Below are 6,000 nucleotides of genomic sequence, written 5' to 3'. Positions count from 1 at the left end.
TAATAACATTTTGATAAATTATTTATCTCAAACAATTTTAGCGTTAGGTTTCTCATTTTCCTCTAAGGTAAAGCTCTTTTTTAAAAATCCCTGGTACACAGTATTCCAGCGTTCGGCTTCCATAATAAGTGGGATTTTCAGACATAAAAATTATTTAATTTTACACACTTGACCTTCAAAGTATGAAGAAGGTGACACTAAACCACCTTTTTCCATCCCCTTAAATCAGAATTTTTGATACTTGATTATTAAATTTTGCACACTTGATGTTAAAAGTACGAGGACAATTCCTGTCTACATCTGATTTCGATTAACTGCGTAAAGCTTGGGCGATGACTGGGACTTCAACAAGTGCATTATAAAAATCAATATTTTAAATAATTTTCAAAAAATGTGTCGTTCAAGGCGTTATACATAGACATATGAATATTAGTAGACCTGCCCTAAGTGATTAAAAGCGTATTATCCCCACTCCCCATACCGGTTCCATTGAGCCGGCTGGGCTCGCATATGGCCTCAAGTGAAATTTGAAAACGTGACGTCATCATTCTTGTGCGAACTATGGTCGAGGCATCATCGGTTCATTTTACGAAATAACACGGCAAAATGTTGACTTGTGATATGAAAACTTGTAAAAATAGATGTGAAAAAGAGAATAAACCCAATTGTCGTATTACATTCCATAAGTAAGCATTATTTTACTTTATTTTAAGCTTATTCACACCGTATTATATGGATCAGTTTTAGAAACATATACTATCACATCACAATGTAGCGATTCTCAAGTGTGCTCATCGTTGTTTACTGGGGTAAGTAAATTATGAGACATTTGTAAAAGTGTCTTAACTAAATACTCTGAAACTAACTACGACTCTGAAAATAGAAGCTGCCTTACTTTGCCGAATTTGGACTTCGCAAATTAGTTCATAACGTGGCGAGTAATTTGCGCTCCCATGTAGAAATGTCTATTCATTCAAAAGCAGATTTTACTTTTAAGAACTAAATGGTGATATTATAATGCGAGATGCCTATTTACTGTCAGATTGATTTATTGACGAATCACAGTCAGCCTTACTCCCTTCGTTCTTCAAACGTTGATTTTACCCCTCGCCATTATCTTCTCGTCTATTAATTCCTATGTCTGTGGCGTTATATTAATTATTGCAAGCGTATGTCGCAAAGTTTAAAAAGGCCTGTCCTTCCACATCGTGCTTTTAATCCTAGCGCTAAGTAAATACGTACTCATCAATATAATAGCGACGAGACTTTCGATCTCTGGTACCCACTTTGTGGCCGTAGATAATGGCAAAAGAGAAGCACATATTATATACCTTACACCGTGGGTAGTTATAATACCATTCGTTATAATTATTATTCATAAATCTACACTTCTAACGACGAGGTCACACTATATATATAGAACGAACTCATGCTAACACAAACTCACATATCTAATATGAACTAATAAGTGTTTAATTGAAAAAAAAAATATTTTTAGTTTTTATTTAAGTACTTAGATAGAAAAAAATATATAATAGCGTTGATAATATTAATTTTTATTTTTTATCTTCCAAAAGGCCATTTTATACGAGAGATAAGGATCTAAAGTCACTTTTTATTTCAAGTTTAAAAGTGGTTATTTTTGTTCCAAATAAATTGATCTTCATCGTTGTTATTATTTAAATTTAAATTTACGAATCTTTTGCGGTGTTTTATTTCGATTACTGTATAATAATGACTAGCCATTTAATAAATAAAGATGCGAAATTTAAATTGGAAATTCATATGTCATACGGCATTTATTCTGGTCTAGTAATGTGTAATTACTAGACACCTAAGAAATTCTTAAAATATAGTACTATACGATTCATATGTCTTATACTGATTTATAAATGTGGAAATTCTAACTATACAATTGTAAATGTTCTCCAAAATGCCCTGGAATGAATCTCAGTCTTGTGATGTCCCGAAAGAAACCATTCATCTGTTCCGAATGCAATTACTAATGTTATCCAAATTGAAACTGGTAATAAATTACATCTTTGCGATTCTTTCAAGGATAAAGAAACCATCCTGTAACTGACGAAATAGTTGCCTAACTTTTCCGATTATATAATTATTCTGTTCTGAATTCAATTTGTTTTATGTATCTGCACATTGTCTTCTTATGGTCACCAATAAATTACAACCGTGACTATAAGTATAATAAAAAAGTGTTTGAATTATTATTGTCATGAGTGATTTTTTGTTGTTGTTGTTTTGTTTTGTCTAATTTTGTATTGAGCTTAATTAATATTATATCTGGAATTATTTATATAAAATTACATTTTCAATTACCATCAGAATAATATTTTTTTACATTTCATGAGCGATTTTTTATTTATTTTGTATAGTTTTCTTTTTTTGTTTATACGTTGTCTTATTTATTAAGTTAGAAGAAGGAAATCAATAGTTAGTTTTATTTTTGCTACACGCTACACGAGATACTAAACTAACTGGGGAAATGTAAGCTGTCAACCTCCCGAAAATGGAATTACATATTTCTGCTATTTCCGGGAAGTTGGGACTCTTATGCGGTGGGTATCTCATCAAAAAACCTGAACCGATTTTCAAAACAAGATTAACAGGTTAAAAATGAATTCACTTTAGGTGTTGGAAAATAATTTATTCGGAATCAATATTATTATTGCGATAAAGCTCTAAAGAAAAACAAATTGTTTGGCATTTCTTAATTCTAACTAATTATTGAAACAATTTTGCGATTTATCTCGGGCATTTGGGGATTTATAAATCAGATTGTAGATTTCAGAAGGATAGCCAAACGTGTAATTTGTAACGGTTATTAGCGTCAGATGTAGAATTATTTGAATATAGAACAGCTGCTCCGTCTCAATGCTTCTTCATGACAGATGCAACACGAGGTAGGTACTTACCTGCTCTGCCAGAGGTGGACGGATTTCAAATGGCTTCGTCATGAACCATTATTTACAGAGGAGTTGTTACTTTGGTCGCAGTGGAAAGATTTATATTCATATAAGAGATTGTTATTTACATAATAGAGCACGTGAAATGACGCGTGAAACATTTTACAAGCATGAAACCGTGCCGACAAAATTGAAAAAACCTCACTACTTTCAGCTTCACAACATACTAGGGATTCCATAGCCTTTTTTTTTTTTTTTTTTTTATAGTGAATACCTCACAAGAGTCCCAACTGCTCCCGTCTGGAGCCAGTGAGACTATGGCATCCCCAATTGGGGGATGTTGTGAGGCTGAAGGTAAGTGGGGAAGGGAAAGAGGAAGGTGGGGAAGTACCTGGCTATTCAGATCTAGTCACTAAACACGGCTAAAGCCATTTGGAGCAACGTTTCAATTCTGAATGGTGGTCTTACACCAGGGCGATACTGCTAGTATCTTCCACTCTGGAACGTGCCGCAAATATACTATATATTATTTTAATTAATTAATTGTGAAATAACACAAATTAATCAAATAAAATTTATTTGCGCACGCCGGGTTCGAACCCGCGACCTTCGGAATGGCAGTCCAAAGCGTTACCACTGGACTATGCCAGCCTGATAATTTAGTTGAAGTCAGATAAACTAACAATATTTGTAATTCAATTCCTACTACTTCCGTCATTATGGTGTAAAAATATTGGGAAGTGAGTTAGTTAAGAGCTTCACAGATGCACTCATAGAGGGCAGTGCATAGAGCTTGCTTGGAAGTCCGCAAGATGGCAGCTAGTAGCCAGTAGTCGCCAGGGCCAGTGAGAATGCTCCCAGACAAACTTACTGTTCTCAGATCCCATTTAGCCAGCTTCTAGTTAGGTCGACTATCGAGTCACCAATGTAATACGCGGAGTATTAATAAATCCCTAATTTATCACAAAGAACCAATTATTTATAATTTCAGTTAGAGAACTGTTTGCGGGAACACAACACTTGTGCAAACGACTTAACTAGAATAGATTGAACCCTCGACACGACGCCTCCCCAGTTCTATAATCTTAAGTACCTACTTGCACGCTTTAGCTTTTATTAACCGTTTCTTTAACTAACAAAAGGTCAGAATTAATCGATGCCGTAGCAGATATAATGTTCGGTCACTATCTAAAGAATAAATAACATGGTATCTAATAATATCTTCGTTCTCTCGTATCGGACTATTGCATTGTGATGGCGGACACTCATATTGCGAAGAACAAATTACTATGTATATAGTTACTGTGCAATGACCAATAGATATTGCGAACAAAATGGTTAGGTTTTACAAATAATATAACCGACTCACGCATATAAATTACAGTAAATACAATTATTTAGAATGTGCGTTCTCTTTGCACGAGTTTCAGTAAGTACCTACCTACCGTGGTCCTTCAATATCTCAAGTACCTACCCGGCTGCTTAGAAATGTTTTATATAAAAGTAACATAAAATCTAATTTGTAACTACACCGATGGCGTAGGTCACTCCAAGTGGTTCATGGGGTGAGGTTTTTGCAGGTCTTGGTGGCGGATACTTGGTGGCCCACCAGCTGCTTGGCGGGTCGCAGAGGCCCCTGTGAGGGAGACCTTTTCACCTCTCCAGCCGGGCTCTTTCGAACCAACACCTTGCACCGCAGTGGGAGGACACATTGACCCGCAGTTTCCTACCCACTCCTTATGCCTTTTTCCTTCCCAGAACTTCATCTCATTCCCTTACTTAAAAAGACCCTCCACACAGCATCCCAAAAGATGGCTCCTTTTACATTAATTACAGGGCCCATGTCATATTTTGGGATGCTGTGTGGAGGGTGTTTCTTAAGGAAAGGAAGTTCTGGGAAGGTAAAATGTATGAGGGTTGGGTAGGATTTTAAATGCACCGCTATTGATGTGTTCCCGGGAATATTCCCCACAATGGGGATTTGTTATTGTTCTTAATAAAGTTGTACTGTGTTTAGTTTGTCTCCTAATAATTTTTATTTTGAAGATAAAATATTACATTTATATATTATGTCATATAAATATATTCCTCCCACTGCGGCGCAAGGCGATGCGTCGAGAGACCGATTGAAGAGGTCAAAGGGTCTCCCCAAAACAGCCTCTCATAGGCCCTGAGGGATATTATTTTCATCAATATTAAGATAATGTTAAAAAAAATTATGTGTAAATACTAATTATTTTCACCTAGGAGTTGCTACCCGGTTTCGTTTGAGTTAAAATACTCGTTATGTTAGTTTTTTATTTAATTTATATATTAACAGGGCAAACTCATGTGCTTGGGCATGAACACGTATTCCGATTACTAACATTTTATTAGGAAATAGCCTGCTGTCGCGTTCTAACAGGATTTTAATAAATCAGCAATACTCATTTTTCTCTGTGTAATATGGTATATTTTACCAAAGTTGTTGGTGGACTACCTACTGTTATTGAAATGAATCTTTTAATATCTTTTTTACCGGAATATTTTCACAATAAGACCTTTTATTATAGATATACAGGGTTTTCCAATAAGAGGTGTTATTTTGAATAGCCCGCTATTTCGGTAGATGTTACTTTTGAAGTTGTCATTTTTTGACATTTGACAAGTAGAAACTACGTCTTTGATAAAAATGGAACGATACACGCTTCAACAACGCATTGAAATTATTAAAATTCACTTGAGTGAATCAAATACAAATTATCTTGAGTGATGAGGCCCATTTCCACCTCGGTGGCTTCGTCAACAAGCAAAATTGTCGCATCTGGGGCTTGAAAAACCCAAGAGTTATTGTTGAAAAGCCTCTCTATCTTCAACGTGTGACTGTTTGGTACGGTTTATGGTCCGGTGGAGTCATTGGACCTTACTTTTTTGAAAATGAGGCTGGAGCAACAGTTACGGTGAATGGATTGCGCTATCGAGAGATGATTAATGATTTTTTATGGCCGAAATTAGATGGTATTGATCTGGACAACATTTGCTTTTAATAATACGGCGCTACGTGCCATACAAGCAACGAAACCATTGATCTTTTATA

This window comes from Hesperophylax consimilis, chromosome 15, assembly GCF_061612785.1.
Source record: "Hesperophylax consimilis isolate HC1 chromosome 15, BYU_Hcon_1.0, whole genome shotgun sequence".
In the NCBI taxonomy this organism is placed as follows: Eukaryota; Metazoa; Arthropoda; class Insecta; order Trichoptera; family Limnephilidae; genus Hesperophylax; species Hesperophylax consimilis.
This window is presented reverse-complemented; position numbering follows the sequence as displayed.